Source organism: Triticum urartu, chromosome 1A, assembly GCF_056163025.1.
Source record: "Triticum urartu cultivar PI428250 chromosome 1A, HENAU_Tu73, whole genome shotgun sequence".
Classification (NCBI taxonomy): Eukaryota; Viridiplantae; Streptophyta; class Magnoliopsida; order Poales; family Poaceae; genus Triticum; species Triticum urartu.
In genome coordinates, this window is record NC_141873.1 from 7402885 (window position 1) to 7421517 (window position 18633).

The 18633-nt window shown below is 44.2% G+C and overlaps 1 non-coding gene across 1 annotated transcript in view; it reads left to right on the forward strand.

Moving 5' to 3' along the window:
- Positions 1-18633, forward strand: part of LOC125541371 (uncharacterized) — a 63630-nt gene that overhangs the window by 6324 nt on the left and 38673 nt on the right. The window lies entirely within an intron of this gene.

The following is an 18633-nucleotide window of genomic DNA, read 5'->3' on the forward strand; positions in this document are numbered from 1 at the left end:
CCCCCGGGGGGTTCCGGTAACCCCCCGGTATTCCGGTTTTATCCGAAACTTCTCCGGAACACTTCCGTTGTCCGAATATAGCCGTCCAATATATCAATCTTTATGTCTCGACCATTTCGAGACTCCTCGTCATGTCCGGGATCACATCCGGGACTCCGAACAAACTTCGGTACATCAAAATATATAAACTCATAATGAAACTGTCATCGTAACGTTAAGCGTGCGGACCCTACGGGTTCGAGAACAATGTAGACATGACCGAGACACGTCTCCGGTCAATAACCAATACCGGAACCTGGATGCTCATATTGGCTCCTACATATTCTACGAAGATCTTTATCGGTCAGACCGCATAACAACATACGTTGTTCCCTTTGTCATCGGTATGTTACTTGCCCGAGATTCGATCGTCGGTATCTCAATACCTAGTTCAATCTCGTTACCGGTAAGTCTCTTTACTCATTCCGTAATACATCATCTCGCAACTAACTCATTAGTTGCAATGCTTGCAAGGCTTATGTGATGTGCATTACCGAGAGGGCCCAGAGATACCTCTCCAACAATCGGAGTGACAAATCCTAATCTTGAAATACGCCAACCCAACATGTACCTTTGGAGACACCTATAGAGCTCCTTTATAATCACCCAGTTATGTTGTGACGTTTGGTAGCACACAAAATGTTCCTCCGGCAAACGGGAGTTGCATAATCTCATAGTCATAGGAACATGTATAAGTCATGAAGAAAGCAATAGCAACATACTAAACGATCGGGTGCTAAGCTAATGGAATGGGTCATGTCAATCACATCATTCTCCTAATGATGTGATCCCGTTAATCAAATGACAACACATGTCTATGGTTAGGAAACATAACCATCTTCGATTAACGAGCTAGTCAAGTAGAGGCATACTAGTGACGTTTAGTTTGTCTATGTATTCACACAAGTATTATGTTTCCGGTTAATACAATTCTAGCATGAATAATAAACATTTATCATGATATAAGGAAATAAAATAATAACTTTATTATTGCCTCTAGGGCATATTTCCTTCAGTATCCCACTTGCACTAGAGTCAATAATCTAGATTACACAGTAATGATTCTAACACCCATGGAGCTCTGGTGCTGATCATGTTTTGCTCGTGGAAGAGGCTTAGTCAACGGGTTTGCTACATTCAGATCCGTATGTATCTTGCAAATCTCTATGTCTCCCACCTGGACTAGATCCCGGATGGAATTGAAGCGTCTCTTGATGTGCTTGGTTCTCTTGTGAAATCTGAATTCCTTTGCCAAGGCAATTGCACCAGTATTGTCACAAAAGATTTTCATTGGACCCGATGCACTAGGTATGACACCTAGATCAGATATGAACTCCTTCATCCAGACTCCTTCGTTTGCTGCTTCCAAAGCAGCTATGTACTCCGCTTCACATGTAGATCCCGCCACAACGCTTTGTTTAGAACTGCACCAATTGACAGCTCCACCATTTAATGTAAACACGTATCCTGTTAGCGGCCTCCTCGAGCTGGGCCTGTCGGCTGTATGGCCTGGGGCCTGGAAACGGTCGGCGAAGTCCTAAACCGTGGAGGTGAAGGGAAGGCGGCCGAGTTCTGCCTGGCGGCTCCCGCGGATTGGTGGCCCAAAACGAAGGAGGGGGAGCTCGCGGAAGTGCTCCCAAGGGGGCATGCTGCCCTCGTCCTACTCAAGGGCGTAGTACCAGGTCTGTGCCGCACCGCAGAGGTGGTAGGGGGCGAGTCAGGTACGCTCCGAGGCGAGGGTGCACTACCCGCGAAAGAACTGCTCGCACTGGTTGAGCCAATTGAGGGGGTCCTCCGTGCCATCATAGGTGGCGAAATCAAGTTTGGCAAACCGCGGCGGTGTCTGAGTCTGAGCGCCGTGGCCGACTGGCTCGGAGGTGCGAAGCAGCGAGGATTGGGGCACCCGGTCAGCATGGCTGCGGCCCGTGGAGTGCCCCACTGAGCCGGAGGGATCGCCGAACTGCAGAGTGGGTGCTGGCGGGGCTCCAGCTGATGTGTAGACGGGTGGCGGCGATGATCCGGTCAGCCAGGCCGGTATTGGGGACGGCAACGGCGGGAGGCGCACTTGGTGGATCGGTACGCCTCCCTGCGTGGTGACCCGGGCTCCTTGCTGGGCGATGGCGGGGCCGGCAGCTGCGGCTGCGGCGACACGAACCCGGGTGGCGTGGGAGGTGCAGCGAGGGCCGCGACCAGCCACTGTGGCCATTGAGGCGCGGCAGCGGGAGGCAGTGGGACCGGCAGCTGGGGCTGCGGCTGCCCCGACCCGGGTGGTGTCGGGGGCATGGCGATCGCCGGGGCCGGCCAGTGGGGGGCGACGGCGGGCGGCGGCTAACCTGGCCAGTGGTGGTGTAGAGGCCCGATCGGCGCCGTGGTGGCCGCATACCAGGGCAGGGCGGCTGGCCCGGTTGCAGCGGCCGGCGGCAAGGGCGGCGGCTGCCCGTAAGGCCCGGCCAGGCAGAGGCGGATGCCCTGGATGGCGATGACGAGGTCATTAAGGACCCCGGTGATCTCCGCCGGGGCAACGACTGGTCGGTGGAGGCCCCCGTGGTGGAGCCGAGCGGCGTAGTGGGAAGCGCCAGCGGCGCAGTGGAGAGGTCGATCGACGTAGTTGAGAGGGAGGGGGATGCGGTGGTGGTGGGCAGCGGCGGGGTGGGTGGTGGAGCAGACATGATCGGACCCAAGCTATCTGATACCAAATTGGTAGGAGTTAGGACCCTACCGGGTCTAGGGCGTAGGTTGTAGGGGAAGGAGGGGGTTGGACGTGGCGAGGCTCGCGGCCGCCGGCGGCCAGGCGCCGTCGTGCGCGAGGGAGGAGGCGGCGGCGCAAGAGCAGGAGGTGGCTAGGGTTAGGGTCCGGCTCGTCTGGGAGCCGGGCAATAGATTTATTCTTATTGCTTGATTGTCATAGAGTTTTACAACTTATATATATAATCACGATGAAAAATTAAAATAGATAACTTGCGGATTAAGGCCCTAGCTAAACCTGCCCAGTGGGCCTCCTGCGGGCATAAGTCTGCCCGATCATGACAACCTGTTTTGGAAAATGGCGAGTGGTAGTAGCTCAAGGACTTGTGACTGGAATTCCTTCGATTTTGGAAATAAAGGTTTCCGTGTTGAATTGTGGTCAATGCAAATCCTGGACCGCAGGTCTTGCTGGAAGTCAGTGGCTGCAGCTTTTGTGGAATTCAAGGCTCAAGTGGGTTACTGGCGCTTTCTGTAGCGATCAAAAGGGTGTCAAATCCACTTGTCGACCTCCCATCATCCATCGAACTGGCGAATCAAACATCTGATAAGGCACTAAGCAAGGTAGAAGAAGACTTGTTTTTGGAATAAAGGGAGGTGCTCTCTGCCTCTCTGTACGGTTATTAGCATGTCAGTCACTCACTGCACTAGCTGAGTTGAATTTGATAGATTTTTGAGGTTGAATTGGTATGCGCTTCTCTTATCAGTAAAGCGCGCTGTTCTCTGAACTTGACCGCTGTCCAGTGATCCACTCCTGAATTACTTTGGTACCTCCCTGCTAGACTTATAGCAAGACACACATCAGGTCTGGTACACAGCATTGCATACATGATAGAGCCTATGGCTGAAGCATAGGGAACATCTTTCATTTTCTCTCTATCTTCTGCACTGGTCGGGCATTGAGTCTTACTCAATTTCACACCTTGTAACACAGGCAAGAATCCTTTCTTTGCTTGATCCATTTTGAACTTTTTCAAAACTTTGTCAAGGTATGTGCTTTGTGAAAGTCCAATTAAGCGTCTTGATCTATCTCTATAGATCTTAATGCCCAATATGTAAGCAGCTTCACCGAGGTCTTTCATTGAAAAACTCTTATTCAAGTATCCCTTTATGCTACCCAGAAATTCTATATCATTTCCGATTAGTAATATGTCATCCACATATAATATCAGAAATGCTACAGAGCTCCCACTCACTTTCTTGTAAATACAGACTTCTCCAAAAGTCTATACAAACCCAAATGCTTTGATCACACTATCAAAGCGTTTGTTCCAATTCCGAGAGGCTTGCACCAGTCCATAAATGGATCGTTGGAGCTTGCACACTTTGTTAGCTCCTTTTGGATCGACAAAACCTTCCGGCTACATCATATACAACTCTTCTTCAAGAAATCCATTCAGGAATGCAGTTTTGACATCCATCTGCCAAATTTCATAATCATAAAATGCGGCAATTGCTAACATGATTCGGACAGACTTAAGCATCGCTACGGGTGAGAAGGTCTCATCGTAGTCAATCCCTTGAACTTGTCGAAAACCTTTTGCGACAAGTCGAGCTTTGTAGACAGTAACATTACCGTCAGCGTCAGTCTTCTTCTTGAAGATCCATTTATTCTCAATTGCTTGCCGATCATTGGGCAAGTCAACCAAAGTCCACACTTTGTTCTCATACATGGATCTCATCTCAGATTTCATGGCTTCAAGCCATTTTGCGGAATCTGGGCTCACCATCGCTTCTCATAGTTCGTAGGTTCATCATGATCTAGTAGCATGACTTCCAGAACAGGATTACCGTACCACTCTGGTGCGGATCTTACTCTGTTTGATCTACGAGGTTCAGTAGTAACTTGTTCTGAAGTTTCATGATCATCGTCATTAGCTTCCTCACTAATTGGGTGTAGGTGTCATAGAAACCGGTTTCTGTGACACCTCATCAAGTTCTACTTTCCTCCCACTCACTTCTTTTGAGAGAAACTCCTTCTATAGAAAGTTTCCGAATTTAGCAACAAAAGTCTTGCCTTCGGATCTGTGATAGAAGGTGTATCCAATAGTTTCCTTTGGATATCCTATGAAGACACATTTCTCCGATTTGGGTTCAAGCTTATCAGGTTGAAACTTTTTCACATAAGCATCGCAGCCCCAAACTTTAAGAAACGACAACTTTGGTTTCTTGCCAAACCATAGTTCATAAGGCGTCGTCTCAACGAATTTTGATGGTGCCCTATTTAACGTGAATGCGGCCGTCTCTAAAGCATAACCCCAAAACGATAGCGGTAAATCAGTAAGAGACATCATAGATCGCACCATATCTAGTAAAGTATGATTACGATGTTCGGGCACACCATTACGCTGTGGTGTTCCGGGTGGCGTGAGTTGCGAAACTATTCCACATTGTTTCAAATGTACACCAAACTCATAACTCAAATATTCTCCTCCACGATCAGATCGTAGAAACTTTATTTTCTTGTTACGATGATTTTCAACTTCACTCTGAAATTCTTTGAACTTTTCAAATGTCTCAGACTTATGTTTCATTTAGTAGATATACCCATATCTGCTTAAGTCATCTGTGAAGGTGAGAAAATAACGATATCCGCCACGAGCCTCAACATTCATCGGACCGCATACATCTGTATGTATGATTTCCAACAAATCTGTTGCTCTCTCCATAGTACCGGAGAACGGTGTTTTGGTCATCTTGCCCATAAGGCACGTTTCGCAAGTACCAAGTGATTCATAATCAAGTGGTTCCAAAAGCCCATTAGTATGGAGTTTCTTCATGCGCTTTACACCGATATGACCCAAACGGCAGTGCCACAAATAAGTTGCACTATCATTATCAACTCTGCATCTTTTGGCTTCAACATTATGAATATGTGTGTCACTACTATCGAGATTTAATAAGAATAGACCACTCTTCAAGGGTGCATGACCATAAAAGATATTACTCATATAAATAGAACAACCATTATTCTCTGATTTAAATGAATAACCGTCTCGCATCAAACAAGATCCAGATATAATGTTCATGCTCAACGCTGGCACCAAATAACAATTATTTAGGTCTAATACTAATCCCGAAGGTAGATGTAGAGGTAGCGTGCCGACTGCGATCACATCAACTTTGGAACCATTTCCCACGCGCATCGTCACTTCGTCCTTAGCCAATCTTCGCTTAATCCGTAGTCCCTGTTTCGAGTTGCAAATATTAGCAACAGAACCAGTATCAAATACCCAGGTGCTACTGCGAGCATTAGTAAGGTACACATCAATAACATGTATATCACATATACCTTTGTTCACCTTGCCATCCTTCTTATCCGCCAAATACTTGGGGCAGTTCCGCTTCCAGTGACCAGTCTGCTTGCAGTAGAAGCACTCAGTTTCAGGCTTAGGTCCAGATTTGGGTTTCTTCTCCTGAGCAGCAACTTGCTTGCTGTTCTTCTTGAAGTTCCCCTTCTTCTTCCCTTTGCCATATTTCTTGAAACTAGTGGTCTTGTTGACCATCAACACTTGATGCTCCTTCTTGATTTCTACCTCCACAGCTTTCAGCATTGTGAAGAGCTCGGGAATTGTCTTATCCATCCCTTGCATATTATAGTTCATCACGAAGCTCTTGTAGCTAGGTGGAAGTGATTGGAGAATTCTGTCAATGACGCAATCATCTGGAAGATTAACTCCCAATTGAATCAAGTGATTATTATACCCAGACATTTTGAGTATATGCTCATTGACAGAACTATTCTCCTCCATCGTGCAGCTATAGAACTTATTGGAGACTTCATATCTCTCAATCCGGGCATTTGCTTGAAATATTAACTTCAACTCCTGGAACATCTCATATGCTCCATGACGTTCAAAACGTCGTTGAAGACCCGATTCTAAGCCGTAAAGCATGACACATTGAACTATCGAGTAGTCATCAGCTTTGCTCTGCCAGACGTTCTTAACGTCGTCAGTTGGATCAACAGCAGGCCTGGCACCCAGCGGTGCTTCCAGGACGTAATTCTTCTGTGCAGCAATGAGGATAATCCTCAAGTTACGGACCCAGTCCGTGTAATTGCTACCATCATCTTTCAACTTTGCTTTCTCAAGGAACGCATTAAAATTCAACGGAACAACAGCACGGGCCATCTATCTACAATCAAACATAAACAAGCAAGATACTATCAGGTACTAAGTTCATGATAAATTTAAGTTCATTTAATCATATTACTAAAGAACTCCCACTTAGATAGACATCCCTCTAATCCTCTAAGTGATCACGTGATCCAAATCAACTATACCATGTTCGATCATCATGTGAGATGGAGTAGTTTCAATGGTGAACATCACTATGTTGATCATATCTACTATATGATTCACGCTCGACCTTCCGGTCTCCGTATTCGGAGGCCATATCTGTTATATGCTAGGCTCGTCAAGTTAAACCCGAGTATTCTGCGTGTGCAACTATTTTGCACCCGTTGTATTTGAACGTAGAGCCTATCACACCCGATCATCACGTGGTGTCTCAGCACGAAGAACTTTCGCAACGGTGCGTACTCAGGGAGAACACTTTTACTATGATAATTTAGTGAGGGATCATCTTATAATGCTACCGTCAATCAAAGCAAGATAAGATGCATAAAAGATAAACATCACATGCAATCAATATAAGTGATATGATATGGCCATCATCATCTTGTGCTTGTGATCTCCATCTTCGAAGCACCGTCATGATCACCATCGTCTCCGGCGCGACACCTTGATCTCCATCGTAGCATCGTTGTCGTCTCGCCAATCTTATGCTTCTACAACTATCGCCACCGCTTAGTGATAAAGTAAAGCATTACAGGGCGATTGCATTGCATACAATAAAGCGACAACCATATGGCTCCTGCCAGTTGCCGATAACTCGGTTACAAAACATGATCATCTCATACAATAAAATTTAGCATCATGTCTTGACCATATCACATCACAATATACCCTGCAAAAACAAGTTAGACGTCCTCTACTTTGTTTGTAGCAAGTTTTACGTGGCTGCTACGGGCTTAAGCAAGAACCAATCTTACCTACGCATCAAAACCACAACGATAGTTTGTCAAGTTGGTGCTGTTTTAACCTTCGCAAGGACCGGGCGTAGCAACACTCGGTTCAACTAAAGTTGGAGAAACTGACACCCGCCAGCCACCTGTGTGCAAAGCACGTCGGTAGAACCAGTCTCGCGTAAGCGTACGCGTAATGTCGGTCTGGGCCGCTTCATCCAACAATACCGCCAAACCAAAGTATGACATGCTGGTAAGCAGTATGACTTATATCGCCCACAACTCACTTGTGTTCTACTCGTGCATATAACATCAACACATAAAACCTAGGCTCGGATGCCACTATTGGGGAACGTAGTAATTTCAAAAAAATTCCTACGCACACGCAAGATCATGGTGATGCATAGCAACGAGAGGGGAGAGTGTTGTCCACGTACCCTTATAGACCGAAAGCGGAAGCGTTATGACAACGCGGTTGATGTAGTCGTACGTCTTCGCGGCTCGACCGATCAAGCACCGAAACTATGGTACCTCCGAGTTCTAGCACACGTTCAGCTCGATGACGACCCCCGGACTCCGATCCAGCAAAGTGTCGGGGAAGAGTTCCGTCAGCACGACGGCGTGGTGACGATCTTGATGTTCTACCGTCACAGGGCTTCGCCTAAGCACCGCTACAATATTATCGAGGAGTATGCAACACTACAAGAAATATGTCAACTTATGACCTTCTGTCAGTGACCCTCGAAGAATTGGTCATAAATTTATGACCATTTTAGACCAATTGGTCAAAAGCTGTCTGGGGGGCTCCAAACCCTAAACTATTGCGACCATTTTGGTCAGAAAGGTCATAATTTCCTTACACAAAATGGTCATAAATCAAACAACGCTAGTCCGCTGCCTTATTTCTAGTTGTTAACGATCAATATAGATGGTCATAGCCTTGTAAATTGTGGTGGGTTGCGATGACTAGGCGCCATCTCATCAGTTTTGCCTATGTGTCATGTCCATGTGGCAGTTTTTGCCCTAGGTTGTGAAGCAACCTATATTTCTGTCATTCCCAAAATTACCAAAAAAATCTCATAAATTCTTTGGGTCATATCTTCGTCAAATATGTAAAAAGCTTCCTTGCCTAGTTCAAAAATAATTAAAAAATATTCATTTTCCTATTCTGTTCAGAGTAACAGTTTGTGAAGGAAGTACCACTTTGGCATGTCCAAATAGTATCCATTTTCTACAGTGCTTTCCTATGCCCAAATAACCATCCTCCACCAAATGCCAGCTCAATCCATTCATTATTTTGAGCCGAGCTTCAACATTCGTATTTATGTCCAGTGTGGTGGTTTGCAAAGCAAGTACCACCTAGGCTCCTCCTTTTGAGCTGAAAATTTGTGAAGACGGTCTTCTTAGTAACTGATCATCCTCAGCCAAAACTCACGCCCATTAGCCATGTACATTTCCCGTACCACTAATTAAACACTTGGCTGCTTATTCATGTTTGAGCATCGATCGGTCTCCTCGTGAGAATCTTATGTTGTGATTTTCTTCCTAGCACCTACCTGGGGAGTGCCCTACCCACTAGACATGCCTAGGCCACCCAGAACACATGGCAACGCCACGGTCACGCGGTGACCACGCGGCGGGCATGCGAGCTTACGCGCTCTAGAGTTGGGGCCCTCGGCCACCGTCCAAACCTCGATGTCTCTCCATCAAACCATGTATTTCTTATTAAATAGATACTTATTTACATAGAAATTATTTTTGAAAAAAATAAAGAGCAAACTATGACGCAGCTGCAGTTCAAATTTGACCCGCTTCCAGCTGAATCGATGGGAATTTGTCTTTTTCACCAGAGGTGGATCAAAATTTTTGACACACAACGATTTTGTCAATTGTGCATTAAATATGTCCTAGTATTTTATAAAATTGATTAGTTCCAATTTTGCAACAAATATATGGTAGGTCCTTCACAAAAAAAACTCATTTCAGGCACTCGGAAAATGAAAAATGTATTTTCCGTGCAAAGAAAATGAAAACTTCCTTAGGCAACATTGTTTGGAATTCTAAGATGCACCCTTGTGCACAATATGAGATCATTTGAACAAACTATGCCAAGAATGTGGCCATAAGATTGATCATTTGGCTTGAAAGCCATGAATCTTCACGCATGATAGCTCATTTCTGAGAACACTTTTTTAAAATAATTGCCGTATTGCAAGTTTGTTATTTTTCCTGGTAACTTGGCCACATATAATGATACAATGCGAACGTTTCCCAATTTTTTGATTATTTTGAATTTTTTATGCCCGTTTCAAAATGCGGTCAAAACAGCGGGAATGACCGTTCCTAGCTAGTGGTTGAATCTTGGAATTTTTTTGGTGTTTCTCTAATTAAATAGATACTTATGTACCTAGAAATGATTTTTTGAAAAAATAAAAAGCAAACTATGAGGCAGCTCCAGTTCAAATTTGACCCACTTCTTATTGAATCGGCGGGAATTTGTCTTTTTCACCAGAGGTGGATCAAAACTTTTGACACCCAACCATTTTGTCAATTGTGAATAAAATATGGCCTAGTATTTTCGAAAAATGATTTGGTCCAGTTTTGCAACAAATATATGGTAGGTCCTTCACAAAAAGAACTCATTTCGGGCACTCGAAAAATGGAAAATGTTTTTCCATGCAAAGAAAATGAAAACTCCCTTAGGCAACAATGTTTGGAATTCCAAGATGCACCCTTGTGCACAATATGAGATTATTTGAACAAACTATGCCATGAATGTGGCCATAAGATTGATCATTTGGCTTGAAAACCCTGAATCTTCACGCGTGATAGCTCATTTCTGAGAACACTTTTTTAAAATAATTGCCGTATTACAAGTTTATTATTTTTCCTGGAAACTTGGTCACATATAATGACACAATGCGAATGTTTCCTAATTTTTTGATTTTTTTGAATTTTTTATGCCCGTTTCAAAATGCGGTCAAACGACGGGCTTGACCGTTCCTAGCTAGTGGTTGAATTTTGCAAAACTTTTGATGTTTCTCTGATTAAATAGATACTTATGTACCTAGAAATGATTTTTTGAAAAAATAAAGAGCAAACTATGAGGCAGCTCCAGTTCAAATTTGACCCGCTTCCTGCTGAATCGGCGGGAATTTGTCTTTTTCACCAGAGGTGGATCAAAACTTTTGACACCCAACCATTTTGTCTATTGTGAATCAAATATGGCCTAGTATTTTCAAAAAATGATTTGGTCCAATTTTTCAACAAATATATGGTAGGTCCTTCACAAAAAGAACTCATTTCGGGCACTCGGAAAATGGAAAATGAATTTTCCGTGCAAAGAAAATGAAAACTCCCTTAGGCAACAATGTTTGGAATTCCATGAATCGCCCTTGTGCACAATATGACATCATTTGAACAAACTATGCCATTCCAAAATGCACCCTTGTGCAAAAAATAAGAGACACAAATAGAAAAAACACAATAACATAAGCTTGAAAAAGTATTTGATGTGCTCCACATGTGCTATGATTGTGAATTATAAAATTGATGTGCTCCAAATTTGCAACATATATTTGCTAAGTTATTTATAAAAAACATCATTTTGGACACTTGAAAAATGATTCTCTTACAAAAAAATCATATCTTAGAACACTTTTTTTAATGATATCAACATTATTCAAAGTTTGTTATTTTTACTGAAAAGTACTCCCTCCGTCCCATAATATAAGAACGTTTTTGACACTACACTAGTGTTAAAAACGTTCTTATATTATGGGACGGAGGGAGTAGGTCACACTTGGTGACACAATGCGAAGGTTTTTTTATTTTTATATTTTTTTAAATTTCTTAGGTCGTCAAATAGCAGACATGATTCAAAATCTTGTTTTCAATCGATTACAACCAATTTAAATGGTCTTAACATCATCAAAGGGGATACTGTGTTCTGATTGGTATAAAATCAGCTCACGCGGAACATGGATTAAGCACCGTCGGATGCGCCCGGATCCAACGACAGCCCACACCCCCCTCCCTCCCGTCGCTCTCTCCCCCTCCCGAATCACCCCGTATCCCTCTCACCCCCGTCCACCCACGAAACCCTAGCCCCCTTCTCCCAATCGCCGCTGCCGCCTTCTCCCTCCCAGATCCAATCCAAGTCAGAGCCCCCGGCCTCCATCTCCATTCCTAAGCGCGTCGGCCACCTCGCTCCGGCGGAGCTCGACCCCCACCCCCAAGCGAAGCTGCTCCACCCTCTCCCGCGAGGGTCTTGAGTTTACCCCATCCCCTCCGCCGGCGAGCCTCTCTGCTGCCCGCGTGCACACAACCTCTGCCCCCTGTTGCTCTCCCTGCTAGCCCTCCTCCCTCGCCCCGGCCCCCTCCTCCGCCTCGACCGGCCAGCGCGCCGCCATGACCGGCCAGCCCAAGCTCGCGTCGCCCGCTTCGTTCGCCGGATCTGGCCGCCTCTCTCTCTTCCCCTACTCTCTATTTCTCATGATTTCTCTATCTGAATCTCTCTCTCTGCAGGCACCCATGAAGGCAAAGATGGATCCTCACCGACGATGAGGATGCCTGTACTACTCAGGTGGTAGCTACCACGGCTTCTTCTTCTCCAAGCTTCGGCCCCGGCCATGGCTGGGACGATCCAGTCCGTGAAGTCCCGCCAGATATTCGACAGCCACGGCGAACCCATCGTCGAGGTACGCCGCACGCGCCCATCCCCCGTCCATCTCCCCGATTTGTACGTTGTGGTCCGGTTCGATTAGATCTGGTAGGGCCGGCGTACGCAGCAATGGCTTGTTTTCGATCTGGTGATTCGGCCGTCGCCGGGCCCGTAGGTTTCTGACATGCTAGATTCGAGGTATTTTGGGTGGGTGGGCTGGTAGGTTGGTAGGATGCGGATTACAGCTGCCCCTCGGCCAGTCTGGGAATTCCATGGGAGCACGCTGTATCGAAGAACGGCAAATGCCAACAGCGTATGGTTTCAGTCGCTCAAGTTTTCTTCTGCATATGATTCGTTCTCTTGCCTATGAATCGGTGACCCCAGCATTTGGTTTGGGATCTCAATGCAGAAATAGGATTGATTGCTTGCCACATTTTCCCATCATCTATATTCTAGGCAGTTGAGCATGCAAATCTGGGGTAGGCTCGAATGCTTGGTATCTGGGAATATGCAAGTTATGATTTCAGGCGAAGTTACGATTCAGTGAGCGGAATAGAAACAATCAGTTTGCCTTAAAGTATACACTTCTCCCATCAATTTTGTCACTTCTCTTACTAGAATGTGCAGACTTTAAAGACCTGCACGATTCTTTGGATACATCCAGGCACCTGTGTATTATCTTGTTGTAATAGCAAGTTCCGTAGCTCTATCATTATGTTTAGCCTCGTACGCCTCCGCTCCGTGCTTCATGTGTCAATAGTGGATTCTACTAGTTTGATTAGGCAAACCAACCATACATTTCTTGTGTTTTCTAGTCTGCTAAATTTGCAGCTTCGAGGAACTGTCGGACGCTGCCTGCTTGTCATGCATTTTGTTATTATCGTCGCTCTCTCCTTTTCAACCTTAAAATTTGGTTTGGTTCCTGAGTTCCTGACTAGTGAACGCACAAACTCTTGTTTATATCATTATTTACTGAATGTTATTGTATTATTTTTGTTGAACTAATCTTGTCTGAATCATCCCTCTTCTGTAGGTCTTTATGAAGCTTTGGAACTGAGGGCCGATATATGGATCTCACTACTTGGGAAAGGGTGTTTCCAAGGCTCCATTTGAGTGAATTTTATATTAGCGTGGATAACGAATTCCTGAGCTACAGTCTGAAGTAATTCTGTCACCTAGTTAGTGTTGGTGTAGTCTACCGTCGCTCACATCTTTTGGTCTAACATATCTGCAGTCTAACTATGTTGGTATGCATGATACCTTGCTGCTGTGTTGCCCTGACATTTCTGCATGGTTGTTTTGTGCTGCTGGCCTAATTAAACAAGATAAATATGTATACTTCTTTGAGATAGAAATTCTATGCATGTTTATGAGGCACAAATTCTTTGAGATAACCATAACTGTACTAAAGTGGAAAATCATTATCTTCTTTGTTCCTGACTATAAAAATTGATGCATGTGCCCTGTTCTAAAGTGGAAAATCATTGATAGCTTGTACTACTCATCTGTTCTAATATTTCCCTTGACTGACATGTGATGTGGTTCCCTGCCATGGATGAGCTACAACCGGATTAGCTAGGGTCAATTTCTGTTGCTGCTAATGCATATTTATCCATATGTTCTTGTTTCTGTACACATGGGCAGCTTACACCTAACTGACTGACTGACTGTTGATTTGTTCGAGCTGGTTTGTGTTGTTGGTGGTCATCTAGCTACTGATTTGGTGTTGCAAGTTAGAGTGCCTACTGTTCTGTGTTGTAGAAGACTACTAAATTATCTAGTTTGCATCCCTTTGATGTCATGTATGCTACAGATTTGTTGCAGGTAATTAGAATATTGTAGGTTCAGTACTAATGTGGCATAATCCATTGGAATAAATTAGATGGGAATATATGGTAGGTTTAGTACAAATGTGGCTTAATCCATTGGAATTTTTGTTTCCAATGGGACAATCAGAATGTTGTAGGTTTAGTACATGACGTCATGGAAGGTTGTTCATGTTCTGTCCTTCCTATTCTGATCTGCCGGATACTAGAGTTCATGTCTATACATAGCTCACTGCTCACTGCGGCACTGAAGCACAAATAGTCAATTACACGATGCACATAATCATGCTAGGTAGCTAGTATATAGCTCACTTGCTAGTACACGCCAGTAGTCAATTACACAGGTTCTCCTCGGCTAGAACAAGCATAGAAGCACATGATGCATCACTGAACAAAAGTTCAGTTTATACTAATAAATTATCACAATAGTACTACACTCAGTAGAGTCTACATTTCATTTGTACTATTAAATTTTGTTTATAGATTCAGTTTATAGTGATACGCTAGTGCAGTACAGTCTTTGCCTTTTGTTTATACAGTTAAATGTTGTTTATATATCTAGCTTGTACTGATGAACTTGCATGGTCTCTACCTGTTTATACTGTTAAATTTTGTTCTATAACTTCAGCTTTTGCTGATAAAATTGCACAGAGCACAGTACAGTCTCTGCCTTCTGTTATACTAATAATTGTTGTTTAGTTCTAATTCCTTTTCCACTGTACAATTGTATCGATGCAGTCCCACTCACAAGGAAGGCACACATGTAGCATGGCCTCTGCCATGGTGGCTAGATGTTGTACAGCAGTACAGGTGTGTGTCCTGATTTACATGCTCACCGTTGTACATGTTGCTTTCTGTTTGGAGTCTATGATGGAAGTGATACTGAGATGCTCATGGGGGAGGTCGTTGTTTATGTGCTGTTGGTCCTCGGAATTGCATGCATTTTCTATTTTTAGAGTTGTTATGTATGTGAAAGATTCCATGTTCACTACATGCTAAATCTTTAACTCCTGGATATTCTGTAGTTGCTATCTGATCTGCTGTAGTAGTTGATCTGATATTCTGTAGTTGCTGTCTGATCTGCTGTAGTAGTTGATCTGATTTGCTGTAGTAGTTGATCTATTTTTAGAGTTGTTGTGTATGTGAAAGATTCCATGTTCACTACATGCTAAATCTTTAACTCCTGGATATTCTGTAGTTGCTGTCTGATCTCCTGTAGTAGTTGATCTGATATGATGTAGTTGTTGTTGATTTGGAGTAGTTAATGTTGACGATACTATATGTTGTACTGTTGCTGATCGGATCTGCTTTTGCTATTGCAGGAATGCTGGATCAGCTGTTGCTGCTCGCTGCAGGATCTGGTTATCAACCTGAGATGTTGCTTCTCAAGTCATGGCGATGACCGGGGATGCTCTGCTGAGCTGATCCAACCTGGGATGATGATGATGCTCTGTTGCTCCACAAGGTCATGCTGCTTCGTTCAGCCTCTACAAACATTTACAAGAGCTCTAGGCTGGAAGTGAAGAAGTCAGAAGTATATTTGTAGTATGATAGTATCTTGGTGAAATGAACGATGTAAAGATTATGCTATTACAAGAGCTCTAACCTAGGACAACCAGAGAGTATATTTGTAGTATTTTGGCTAATTGGCATGTGCTTTGATAATTTTCATCAGTTTACTATTCTCATTGACATAATTGTTTCAAATTGTGGAAGTTGAAACTTGGGCCATTGTTAATTAGAACCTGAGAAGTGGAACCTAGTAGTATTTGGCATTTACCAAATAATATTCACATGAAAGGCTGAAAATTAAGGAAATTGACAAAAAAAAGGCCGAGGTCAAAAAGAAAAATAGATGAGACCCAAAAAGAAATGGACCGCAGAAAGGATGAGGCCCAAAATCACTGAACGAAGCTTAGGGTACAAAAAGGCTGAATTAATGGGCTCAGCCCATGTAAAACACCCAATTGGACCGGGCTGAATCTTGTGCCACGTCAGATTGCCACGCTGGATGCCTACGTGTCCTGGGGAGGTTGCTAGTGACCAAAACGCCACAGTAGACGTATTTTGGTCATAAACGTCTTCGACCATTCTAGAAGAAAGGTCGCTATAGTCAGTTTACGACCGCCAGCTTTTGACCATCTGTTTTTGGTCACAAAAAGGTCGCAAATGGAAATTTTTGACCTTTCAGTGACCAATAGTGGTGGTCACAAGTTGACATATTTCTTGTAGTGATGGTGGAGGGGGCACCACACACGGCTAAGAGAACGATCATGAAGATCAACTTGTGTGTCTAGAGGTGCCCCCCTGCCCCCGTATATAAAGGAGCAAGGGGGAGGGGCGGCTGGCCAGGAAGAGGCGCGCCAGGGAGGAGTCCTACTCCTACCGGGAGTAGGACTCCCTCCTTTTCCTTGTCCAACTAGGAGAGGGGAAGGAAGGGAGAGAGGAGAGGAAGGAAAGGGGGGGCGCCGCCCCCCCTCCTTGTCCAATTCGGACTAGAGGGGGAGGGGGCGCGCGGCCTGCCCTGGCCGGCCCTCCTCTTCTCCACTTTGGGCCCATGAGGCCCATTAACCCCCCCCCCCCGGGGGGGGGGGGGGTGTTCCGGTAACCCCGCCGGTATTCTGGTTTTATCCAAAACTTCTCCGGAACACTTCCGGTGTCCGAATATAGCCATCCAATATATCAATCTTTATGTCTCGACCATTTCGAGACTCCTCATCATGTCCGGCATCACATCCGGGACTCCGAACAAACTTTGGTACATCAAAATATATAAACTCATAATGAAACTGTCATCGTAACGTTAAGCGTGCGGACCCTACGGGTTCGAGAACAATGTAGACATGACCGAGACACGTCTCCGGTCAATAACCAATAGCAGAACCTGGATGCTCATATTGGCTCCTACATATTCTACGAAGATCTTTATCGGTCAAACCGCATAACAACATATGTTGTTCCCTTTGTCATCGGTATGTTACTTGCCCGAGATTCGATCGTCGGTATCTCAATACCTAGTTCAATATCGTTACCAGCAAGTCTCTTTACTCGTTCCATAATACATCATCTCGCAACTAACTCATTAGTTGCAACGTTTGCAAGGCTTATGTGATGTGCATTACCGAGAGGGCCCAGAGATACCTCTCCAACAATCGGAGTGACAAATCCTAATCTCGAAATACGCCAACCCAACATTTACCTTTGGAGACACCTGTAGAGCTCCTTTATAATCACCCGGTTACGTTGTGACGTTTGGTAGCACACAAAGTGTTCCTCCGGCAAACGGGAGTTGCATAATCTCATAGTCATAGGAACATGTATAAGTCATGAAGAAAGCAATAGCAACATACCAAATGATCGGGTGCTAAGCTAATGGAATGGGTCATGTCAATCACATCATTCTCCTAATGATGTAATCCCGTTAATCGAATGACAACACATGTCTATGGTTAGGAAACATAACCATCTTTGATTAACGAGCTAGTCAAGTAGAGGCATACTAGTGACGTTTAGTTTTTCTATGTATTCACACAAGTATTATGTTTCCGGTTAATATAATTCTAGCATGAATAATAAACATTTATCATGATATAAGGAAATAAAATAATAACTTTATTATTGCCTCTAGGGCATATTTCTTCATGAACCCAACGAGGAGCAGCAGGAAATGATAAGCGGTTTTCAACAAGGTATTCTCTGCAAGTACTGAAATAAGTGGTAACAGATAGTTTTGTGATAGGATAATTTGTAACGAGCAATAAGTAACAAAAGTAAATAAAGTGCAGCAAGGTGGCCCAATCCTTTTTGTAGCAAAGGACAAGCTTGAAAAACTCTTATATAGAGAAAAGCGCCCCCGAGGACACATGTGAATTATCGTCAAGCTAGTTTTCATCACGTTCATATGGTTCGCGTTCGGTACTTTGATAATTTGATATGTGGGCGGACCGGTGCTTGGGTGCTGTTCTTACTTGAACAAACATCCCACTTATGATTAACCTCTATTGCAAGCATCCGCAACTACAACAAAAGTATTAAGGTAAACCTAACCATAGCATGAAACATATGGATCCAAATGAGTCCCTTACGAAGCAACACATAAACTAGGGTTTAAGCTTCGGTCACTCTAGCAACCCATCATCTACTTATTACTTCCCAATGCCTTCCTCTAGGCCCAAATAATGGTGAAGTGTTATGTAGTCGACGTTCACAGAACACCACTAGAGGCTAGACAACATACATCTCATCAAAATATCGAACGAATACCAAATTCACATGACTACTAATAGCAAGACTTCTCCCATGTCCTCAGGAACAAACGTAACTACTCACAAAGC